This window comes from Alligator sinensis, unplaced genomic scaffold, assembly GCF_000455745.1.
Source record: "Alligator sinensis unplaced genomic scaffold, ASM45574v1 scaffold1195_1, whole genome shotgun sequence".
In the NCBI taxonomy this organism is placed as follows: domain Eukaryota; kingdom Metazoa; phylum Chordata; order Crocodylia; family Alligatoridae; genus Alligator; species Alligator sinensis.
The window spans coordinates 972124-983705 of record NW_005842322.1 but is presented as its reverse complement, the minus strand read 5'-3'; positions in this window follow the sequence as shown (position 1 = coordinate 983705).

Here is an 11582-nt window from a genome sequence, read left to right as displayed (position 1 = left end):
GGGGATTTTGTTCCCTGTGCCCCTCCCACACTTCGCCTATGGTAGAGACTGAATGAACTGGTATGTAGCACGTGCTTTAAGACATCAAAGGATTATATCTTGATAATTTACACAGGGACAACCTGTGAAAGACCCAAGATCAGGAAATTGGCAAGCAAGTAAATAAACACTATTAAAAGGGGAGGTGAGTAAGGGGGGAGGAAAGAAGGGACTCAGTTCATTACTTATGTTTTAAATTTTTGTGACTCAATATGATTGCTTCCCTGCATGGAGAGCAGCAGAAGGGAAGCATTATTATCACCCAACACCTCCCCACAGTGCTGCCTCTGCTGCTAACCTTTCTGGATTAAAAGGGATCCTGAGGTCAGTGCATTTGGAGAATGTGAATTCCAAGGTCTGCAGATCCACAAGTTCAGCTCTGAGAGGTTCCTTCTTGGAGGGGGATGTTGTGGAATGTTTGTTGTAAATGATAAGTGGAGATTAGTCTGAGTTGGGAAATTGGGTCCAAAATCTGAGGAACCCCTGGGAAGTTCAGATCTGGCCCTGGCTGTCACAGTCCAGGCAGGTCTCTAGAATGGGCCTCACTGGGAGCATGCATTTGAAAAGTGTGAATCCTGAAAAGCACAGTTGTGAGCTTTGTGGATCGCTGTTCAGGGCTGTTGAGACTGGTGGTTTGGCCTGGGGCTCTCTGTAGCTGGACTAAGATTTATAGGATTTTCACGCTAACTCCCTAACTCAGCACAGGCAAGTTTGCAAACTTGTCACAGGCTCCTTTCTGGGTGATAATAACAAATCCCACTGTCTTGCAGAGCTGTGTTTAGTGTCTCTTTAACAGTGGGAGTCTAGTGCCATATTCTAGAGGCTCTTCCACCCCCTGTTGGTTGAAAGCTGAACTGCAAAGATTTGTTTTAGAAAAATAAGTTGTAAGATCCAGCATCTGGAACCAAATAAGTGCAAACCTAAGTATTTTCATTCCTTTTATATATTGAAAATCCTTACTTTGCTAAACTGCCAAGACCAAAATCAAAGGTCTTGTGTTGTTCTGGTAACAGCTAATGGCATCCCAAGAAGGAAAATGCTCTGCTAGCAACTGCAGCAGTAGGGCTTAGTTGTAGTTAGACCCAATGGTTGGCTTGGCTCTTGGCATGTATTCCTGGCTTTATCTCTGACACTATGTGAGACAGTGAGTGAGTCCTTTCACCTCTGCATGCCTGTGTTCCTCTGTCTGTTAAGTGGGAATAATGATACTTCCTCACCTTTGAAAAGCACTTCAAGATCTCTAGATGAAAGAGCCTGTGTGAGGTACCAGGCATTGCTGTTGAAATACCCTGAGTAAGTCCCTGTCCTGATGGATAAGGCAATATGCTGCAAGGTAGATGAGACAGATTCACAAGGCCAGAAATGTGGCCCTTAAATATACAGCAAGATGAATATATGCTGTGAGACAGGCCCAGTAAGACTGGGACTGTTCTGTGAATGTGGGGTGATGTGGAAACTGGAACAGAGCTTATGGAAGATATTCTGGGCTTCATTCTGAAGGGGGAAGGTGAATTTGAGGTGGATGTTGTGGCTCCACAGAGCTAGCTGGTCCACAGCACAGTATTGTGGTCTAAACATGCACAGTGCCCTGAAGGGTAAACTGTTTGCATGGTGGGAAGTCTCTTGAGTCAGTTGTGTAAGAGGTGCTATCTATCACCCCCAAGCTGCACATGGTGACACCCTCTAATACAACAGGAGGGTGCCTCAGGGCAGCCTATACATTTATTATGAAGCACATTAATAAATCATCATAAAAATAAAACATATTTATTGCCATTAAAAATTAATATGGGACATTTGTCATGGCTCCCTCTCCAACCTCCCTTACCATGTCAAACACAGATATATGAAGGTACCACCAGGATAGACATGCTACAGATAGACTAGGACAGAAAGGAGACTGTCCAGCCAAAGCCCCAAGCCTCCCTTTGCCTAGATTAATAGAGTTTGGGGTGCACAGTGGAACGATCACCAGACACGCACAGTGCCACTGGAGCCTTTGCATGCACAGACCACACGTTTCTGGGGAGTATGTGAGCTACAGAGAATGCTCTATGGGGTTACTGCTGGGTGTATTTTCAGAGGGTACCAAAGACGAGGTGCTATCAGGGTGGAGGGAGAAGCTGTCATTAACTACCAATAGTAGCATGGGAGAAAGGGCTCAGCTGACAATTTCTGCTCCTGGCTATCCCAGCAATCATGTGTGGGGCAAGGTAACTTGGGATAGACTATGCTGCAGAGCTGTTCTGGCAGCCACTATTAGGCCTCCAAGGCAAGCAGTCACATAACATTGGGTTGTTCAGGGGTACCAGGCTGCTGCCCTTTTGAGGTGCAGTAGTGATGTTCTTAGGAGTTTGGGTATGCAGCTTGGTTGCAATAGCACTTGTGCTTTGCCAGATTGCATCAGTCTTAAGATGGTGCAGTGATTGCTGGACTGTTTTCCTGGGGCGGCAGTACTGGCTTGCCACTGCGCTACTATGTCACCTGCAGGAGCCTGGGTGGCAAGTCTGGGTACTTGCCCCTGGAGTGCAGTAATACTTTCATGAGCATGGGGCCACTTCCTGGATGATAGGGTCCCCTTTAAACTGCTACCCTAAAAATGTTTCTGGACATTTTAATGCCATGGCAGAAACTGGTAGTTCCTGAATAGGTGGGGAGCAGAGTAAGAGAACTTGGTGTAGAGACATTTCCAGTCTTGTCTCCAGAAGCTGCAGGGTTGGGCTGCATAGGAAAATTGAACCTTGTTACCCACTGAGGCTGTGCTTGGCACTGGGCAAGGGTTCTACTGGTTTTAGCAGGCATCCTTCCCTTTATTTCCTTGTACCAATGCTGTTTTATAAGGGAAAACGCCTGGGAGTTGTGCGTCTCCCAAAGAATCCAGCTGTGATTTACAAATCAGCCATCAGCAGTTATTATGCCATCCGCTGCATGCGTCCATTCTAATAAATTCCCTGCATCTTCCTTAGCAGCTTGTTTTACTCCTGTTTATTGAGACCATGGACTTAACAAAAGCAGTACATCAATTATAGTAATTGCATTCAGTGCTGCTTGAAGCAGGGTCTGAGAACAGGCGGTGGAAAGCTGGTCTGAGGATTAAGGGCTATCAGGAGGACCCAGAGTGAGGAGGGCATAGGTTAAGTGGATGCCCAGATGGATTTCCCTGGACACCCTTTAGTTTTTTATTTTTTCATAATTTCTGAGTCCTTCATTTTTTCATGAGGGACAGTTGTAAATGCAGCCCAGACCAACTTGCCTGTTGGGCACCCTGGATTTAGGCTAATTTCCAATGTCAAGTTTTTATTAGAATTTCTGTGCTATTTTGATATTTATTTCACCCCTGGCTTTTATCCCTGGATCCGGGTGGGAATGTGGACAAACGATTTAAACTGGGAACCAGAACTTCTGGGTCCTATGTCTGGTTCTGCTGCAGACTCACTCTGTGCCCTATAGCTAGTTCTTTAAGTGCTCTTTGCCTCAGTTTCCCCATGCACAAAGGAGAGTAAGACTGCCATGCACTGAATTTATAGTGTGTTGTGATCCCGAGGCTGACAAATATTCAGCATATCATTCTTTCCTCTTTTCCCAGGTGAAGTTTCCCCAAAGTGTGTACATTTCCATGAAATAATAATAGATACAGTGCTAAGCTTCCTCTGTCCCAACTTTGATACTGTGTGCTGGCACTGTTAGACAGATGACCTCCCACCCAGAGGTGGATGCAGCATTTTCATCTTTGTGAGTCTGTAGCTCCCTCATTTTCTCTGAGGGATAAGACACCTTGCGTTTGCCACTAGACAAGACCCTCTCTGTGGGCAATTACCACAGCCTCACTAGCTCACTTTACCCTTGCACTCTACCTTACCTCCTGGTAACTGGGTTGTATGCCCATTCCCTGAACCTAATGTGCAAAGTGCTTTGGGGTCTGTTGAAATGAGGTAAGGGAGCAGCAGTGGTACAATTTAGTGAATTGTTTATGATAACTCTTGGCCTTCACTTCTTTTTGCTGAGAGTTAAGTTTTTATTTCCCTTGCTGTAAAGTGAGTAAAGGAGATTGCTGTTCGGATCCTGCCCTTACCCCATAAAGCAAACTGTGCAAGGCCTGAGACTGGTCCAGATAGTGACACTCTCCTCCTCAGTACACAAGATTTGCTTCAGCAGTTCAGGCCTTATCTCCACCAAGTCCGACTTCCTGCCATCAACAGTGGGCACTGCCTTGTTCTCCAGAGGAAGACATAACACACTTCTTCGGTGTACAAGGCTGGTTACATTGCATAGTTAATCTCTCTGTCTTTTTCCTTTTCCTTCCTGGAAGTGCCTGCTTCCTCTCATGGTGTGATTGGCCAAGGCTGCTGGAGGTAGACTTGAATGGGAGAGCCAGGACTGGAAGAGCAGGGAGGACTCCAGGCCAGGGCTGTGGTGTGTTGGCCAAGGTGGGAGGAAGTACAGAACTGGAAAAAAGGGGGTGTTGCAGATCAGGATAGAGGATCAGGGATGATAGGACATAGAAGGGTATATGGGATTTTCCCTAGTGTGACTCAGATTAAGATGAAGAAACCCTTTGTCTTGGCTAGCCTTGCTCTAGAGTAATAACCCTTAAAGCCTGAGTACCCTGTGATCTGCACTAGTACTCACTATCCTCACATCATGTGACTGAATTAATAGTGCTTTAAAAAATATTCCTTTGTGGATTAAATTCCCCCCCTTGACTCCTCCTGTTTTATTCTTCATCCCTGGATTTATTCCCAACTCTGTCTGTGAAATGATCATTTAGTACATGAGCAGTATGCTGATTTCCCCTTACGGTTATTGCATTTTCTGTTCATAAATCAGGAATTAATTTGGCTTTTCTGGGTCCCTTGGTGCCTCTCTGTTTAATAGCTAAGTATATCTGCTCCAAGTAATCTAATGAACAATAAAAATAGCAGGTAGAGAAAGGAGCAATGGCCTCGGCAACACCTTGTTCTTGCTCGAGCCCTGAAGAACCTCCTCATTCCCTCCCCCTCCACTCCACCCTTGAGACCCACTGTCACTTACAGATAAGGGCCTCTTGTGTTGTTCAGTGATCAGAGGAGGGGGGACTAGTTGTCAGGCACCTGGGATCCACTCAGAGTTCTGGCACTGACTTGCTCTGTGACCTTGACCTCATTGTATCATAGAATAATTGAAATTGGAGCTAGAAAAGCCCTAATAAATCCAATCTGGTCTGTCTTGCTGCTGATGCACTTGTACATCGCTAGTGTGTGATGTGTTAAAATTTTGCTCATTTTAGTTTATTTAAAAGTCTCAGGCACTTCTCTTGGGAGAGCAGACAGTATTGAGAAGATGGCAATGCACACATGAGCTGCAAGGAGTGAAGTACCCGGCACAGTGGGTTCACTGTCCTTTCAGAATGGATGATGTTGATTTTGGAGTCTGCTAGCTGCTGCTGCTGCTGCCTGAAATGCTTGTTCTTTTCCCCTGGGCTAAGCAACTATCAGTGCAGGATTTACTACCCCAGGTGATCCAGGGAGCAGGAGAGCAATGGCCAGATTCTGAGCTGAGTTACACTGGTGTAATCCTGTTCACTTCAGTGACATTATTTCACTATTTCAACAGAGTAACTGAATTCAGGTCTGACCCCAGAACTGGAAATCCTGGGTGGGTCTCTTGCAAGGCAGAGCAGAGGAGCAACCCAAGGACAAGTGGGATAGCTGTAGATTTGGAGCCCTCAGGCTGAATGCCCCAAGGAATGTGTTGTCTCACAGGAAGGTCGAGGCAGGGGCAAAGGCTGCACAAGGGGGTAAAACACCTAAGATTTTGCCTAGAAAAAACATGAGACTGACTTGGGAAGGAAGGGAATACTTGGCAGCAGGTTCTGCACTGGTTGTAGTGTCACCAAGCACCATGGTCCAGGCAACAGGCAGCTGCCCCACAGGGGATTCAGGGCTCTCTCTCCTCACCTTTTCCAGGGTCCTTCCCCAACCCCCCATACCTTTCTCATGAACATTTCATCCTTTCTGATAAATCTTGTGCAGGAGGGTGTAAGGTAAGGAGAGACCTGGCTTCCCCCTGCTAAGATCCAGTGCTGATGCATGAGCCTGGGCAGATGAGGCACCAGCAGGGATCCTCTGTGTGAGGGAGCCGGCCTTTGCCTAAGAGTCTTTAGTGTCAGTAACCCCGGGCTAGTTTCCTCGTCTTTGGGGCATGCTTGACATTCTCTCTTGCTGCATCATCCCTGGCCACACGTTTGGATGTGTTTGAGTTTTCCAGGGAGCACGGTTTTTTGGCAGTGTTAACTCTTTGCTGACTGGTGGCAGTCCATGCCAGCATGGGAGAAAGAGAGAAGACAAGGATACAGGGAAACAGAGCCATGAAATCCACACGCAAAGTGACCTTTGTCTGCTTCCCAAGGCGGTTGGTTCTGCTCCCACCAGTATCTCTGTGTGTAGGGCCCTGATACACCCATAGTTAGCCTCCTTCCAAAAGCAGGCTATGCCTGCAGGGTTATCTTTAGCATTGTTGAGGCTGAATGGGATGAGGTGGGGACAGACCATAATTTACCTCTTGCTGGAAGGGAATATTCTTGAGCAGGCAGTTTAATAATGTATTTACTAGATGAGAGCCAGGGGGCTTTGGGGGCCCCAGGGAGAACTTGTGCAAAGCTGGAGTCTGTAAAAATACCCCTGAGCACTTTAGTTTCTGAGGATAGGTAGTTAGCTGCATTAGTCTGAAGTCAGGCAGAAAGCAGGGTAGATAGGCACCTTAAAGCGTAAGTAAATCAAAGATATATTGCATCAGCTTTTGTGAGCCTGAGCTCAGCTCATCAGATGCATTGTTCATTAGATTAGATGCATTTGATGAAGTGTACTTGGGCTCACCAAAGCTTTAAATGATATATCTCTGATTTACTGACTCTATAATTCAAATCTACCCAGGTTCTGAGGATAACATTCTGCCTTTCACTGGGAGTGGGTGGTCTCTACTGTCAATATAACAACAGGGCAAAAGTACTGCGGTTCCCCAAATCTGCCCTTTCTCTTGTTCATTTCAGACCTGTGGACTTTTCAATGAGAAAATATCATAAAGTATAAAAATTGCTCAAAGAGCCTTTCACTCAGCCCATTCGAGTGTTGGGTGTTGCATTTCACTTCCCGTGGGCAGCTCTCCTTTGTTGTGATCCGTTTCACTTGCTGGTACATTTCATGCAGTGGGAAACAGCTGTTATGTTTGGATTCCATTGCCACAGAAAAGGCTTAAATCCTGCATCTTCACTCTTTTAAAATGCCCCTTTAAAAGTTTGCATGCACATGTGTTTGTGGGTGTATACACAACACATACTTACTTTTTTAAAGGATCTTGGTATTGGTTAAAAAAAAATTCAGAGAGATGCAGATACCTCCATGTTCTGCATCTTAATTGAGAGCCACATTTTGCCAAGCATTTTTACAACAAACTCAAAAAAACAATAAAACAACCCCCCCTCCCCCCCTTCGCAAGTAACAAACCCCTGGCTCCGAATACTTAGTAACTGCATGCAATTTGCAATCCAGATCCTGTACCTCAGTCCTGCAGCTGGAGATCACCTCTGTAATATGTCCTGCATGTATAGACCAGTGATTCTCAATCAGGGTGCCACGGTGTGCAAATATGATTCACAGGATAAACATGGAGATTTCAAACAGGAGCCTGTAGTGTTAGAAAGATTCTGCAATGTTGTGCTCTTTCTGAGTTCTTTGCAATAGAAAAACTTCTGTATTATATTTCTATAATCAAAAATACAAATGAAAACTAAGATGACATTTTCCAAAGGGTGCCTCAAGCCTATAAAAGTTGAGAACCACTGATATAGACTCTAGATAAATTAGAGATACTTGTAATGTACGTGACCCACTGTGAAGGGAAGGAGCTGGGAGCTGTCCTCAAGCAAGCCCGTAGGATGGGGAGAAAGTGACTGAGGACACAGCCTTTGTTCTTTTCACTGTGGAGAGTGCCTTGATTCCCCATGGGACAGGAGAGAGGTATGAATAGAATAAGCATTTTCTTTTTAGACTGATTTATTTAGCAATTTTACACAGGTTTCCAAATCAAACCAGTTGCCACCAGCTCTTTCTCAATCACACTGGTGGTGTGGTGGGAATTGGAGGTTATCGCTAATTAGACTTTTTCCCAGTTGCCCAGCCACACTGCTACACCATGGATCCTGACTGCCTCCCCTCATGCATACTTTGCCGTCCATATCCCTCGCCAGCAGCAGTATATATTGCCTGTGACTTTGTTCAGGTTCCACAGATGAAGTCTCTTCATCAACTAACATTTGTGGTCCAGGCAATAACAGTCATATTGCACCTGAAGGTAACAATGGAATAATAATAATCGTGCACTCTTGGTAAAGGCAGCCAAGCATGTCAGCTTTGAGACGATCAAGGAGACACAGAGCTGCTTCTCTCTCACCCAGCCCAACTCCTAGCCCATTCTTACCAGCCCCTCCTGACTGTACTGCCCGCTGTTTCTCAGCCCCTTATACACAGCACAACAGATTTATTCAGCATTCAAGGCATTACTTGTGGACCCTGTAATCTACTTGCAGAGAGGATGCTGGTGCCAGAACCAGGAAGGTTGATTCTGTTTTTTCGGAGTGAAAGGGAAGAAAACATCATATTTAGGCTATTTAGAGAGTGCTGAACCAGAGGCTAGGTGTACCTTGCAGGATGCCATGGCAGGCCTCAAAGGGGACAGTTGTCAAACATTATCCAAATGTTCTTGGGAATAACTAAGTGATTAAAAGTACCTTGTTTAGAGACTTGAAGGTGGTCAGACTGGATAATCTAATGGTTTCCTAACATCTGTGAATCTGCTTCTCTTCCCCTTTACCCCAGATAACAAAGAAGTGGTCATCACTAATAAAGCATCATCATAACATACCCTTCATTTATTTATGAAGTTCGTTTTATCTGGGTATTGCAGATCCTTACTGGCATCTCCAGTGAAGCTAGTCATGTCAATACTCCATTGTGTGAGTAGGAAATGTGAAGAACAAAGAGAGGGAGTAATATACCCAAGGTCACATGGTGAGTCAGGGGCACAGCTAGAATAGAGTCCAGATGTCCTGGATCACAATCCTGTGTTCAGTCTTGGCAGTGTATAAAAACCCACCAGAATCATCTGTGGCTGTCAAATTGCATTTTCAGCCCTAATCGCAGCATGACTCCTGAATATACCTGACCTGCTCTTTGGTAGGTGATGAAGGGATGGAAGCAGCCCTAGGGTTTTGTATGTATCTGAGTTTGGTAAGTTTGTGTGCCTTTGTGACTGGCCTTGTTTCTCTCTTGACTAGTTACATAACTAACAAGTGTCTATGTAGAGCTGTGTCTGAATGCTCATTTTTGACTTGCTGCTCACCAGGAGGCTGTTAACCTGGAAGTGATCAAAAGTGACATAGGAAATGAGCAACCATTAGGGTGAACAGTTAATAGGGAGAGCTCTCAGCTCTGACTACCATATTGTCTCAGACCATATGTGGCTGCAGGGCAAAAAGTGGAAGATGAACTAAAACCTCCTCTCTTTTCTATGAATGCAACAGTTGCGTTCCTTTCCATTACTTGGTTTTTTTCTACCCCAGTCTCAGCAGATCACGGTCTTACAGCAGTAAATTATGTTCTATATTCCTACATGCTGAGCTCATTCCTAAATTTTGGATGTGGTATGCACAGTGCTAAATGTTGTCTTCTTTTAGTAGTGTATTTAAGAAACAGAAGACTGGAAAGATAAGGTCTGTGTCATCTGTGGAAGAGAAGTTGTACTGATAAAATAATTTTAAAGCATCTTATAAAATAAAATCAGATAAAACAACGACTGGAAAGTAGTTTCATTGCTTTTACTCTGCACCATTGCCAAAGAACAAGGATGGTCCAGACAAGAGATCAGTCATAAAAAACATCTTGTGATACCAAACATGATTAGAACCATTGCTAAGTGGTTAAAACATGAATGTCTGATCGGAGAGTCTGGATTCTTCTCTTTGCTTAGCTATGGACTTCTGTCAAGGCCTTGAGGAAAGCCACCATCACTTCATATGCATCAGAGTTTCCATCCATAAAATGGTGCCAAACAATTTTGGAGGGACTCTCATGAAGTATTTTATAAGCTTGACTTACAAATGGGATGGAAGGGGATGGACACAGGAGTCTCAAACAGTTGTGCTGCTTCCAGCTGGTCTTACTTCCCAAACATGATTATACTTTAGGTTAGGGGTGATCAACTTGCATGCATGCCACAAGTGACACAAGCAGCTTCTGTGTGGTATGCAGTAGATCAGGAAGGGTTCACAAAACATAGGGGCAGATACTACAGAGAACAGAAAACGGAGCAGCAGATCAGTCAGGAAACACAGAGCAGGCAGCAGAAAGTGAAGCAGCAGATCAGCAGCAAGCACAGGACAGGGAGCAGAAAGCACCCAAGCAAAATAGGGAGGGAGCACAAGACAGGGAGCAGAAAGCAGAGCAGCAAATTGGGGGTTGGAGTGGCACTCTGGGAGGGTGTGGGGCTTACTTGTTGCACACTTGCCAGAAAAGCTAGCCCCACTAATTTAGGGCCTACTTCAGTTGTAGATATCTGACACAGACTAAACATCTTTAGCTGCCAAAAACAGATCTAACGCAGAAAGCTGATCACCGTTGTTAAGTGTGTTAAGGACCTACAGACTCCTAGAGGACAGGTGTATCTGGCTCTCCAAATACTCAGGAAAAATGATGTGGCCATTTAGGAGGGCACATCTGGATATCATGGCCACTCTGGCCTCATAGCAATAGTGAAGGAAAGGATTTTGATCCTGAGGCTCTGAAGCCTCAAACACTGGAGTCTGAAGAGAATGCTAATTAGCTGTTACCAGTTTAGGGCCTCTTGACACACACGTGAGTAGGTCTACCTCCATGCAGCAGAGGGCAATGTAAATGTATGCAACAGATAGTAGATTATGATATCTCATACACTAAAACAAACAGGTAACTAGAAGTCTCAGAGAGAGATATCCTGAACTAGCAGGCATTCAATAAGACTAAAACACCTCTCCAGCCCCTGGGATTACTCCACACCCACCCAGACCCCACATATCCACATGCACACCATGTCCCTCACCCCACAACTATCCACCCCCCACAGATACACCCACACCCTCCCCCACACCTCACATACCCACCCACCCACAGCCCCAAGGTTCCTCCCCCCCACAATATACAAGAGTAAAACGTCATTTTAAGCTATTACATACAATCACCTCTGTGTACACCACACAAACATATGTAAACCAGGACAAAAATATATTTTTAATCAAATTAATTAATGGTTTAGATGTTTGCTTTTTAGACTATAATTTGGTATTTTTCTGGTTCTGAGATGGCAAAACCCCTTGCTGAAAGGAATACTTCCAGGGGCAAGGGGAAGGACTTCTGGTGGCAAAGGTTAGGGGTTAGGGGGTGGTACTTCCAGTTACAAGATGGCAACCAGGGGCGGGGCTACCCATGCAACCCTTGACAGCTTGCCAAAACTGGGTAAGTGGCCCTCTGCCTGAA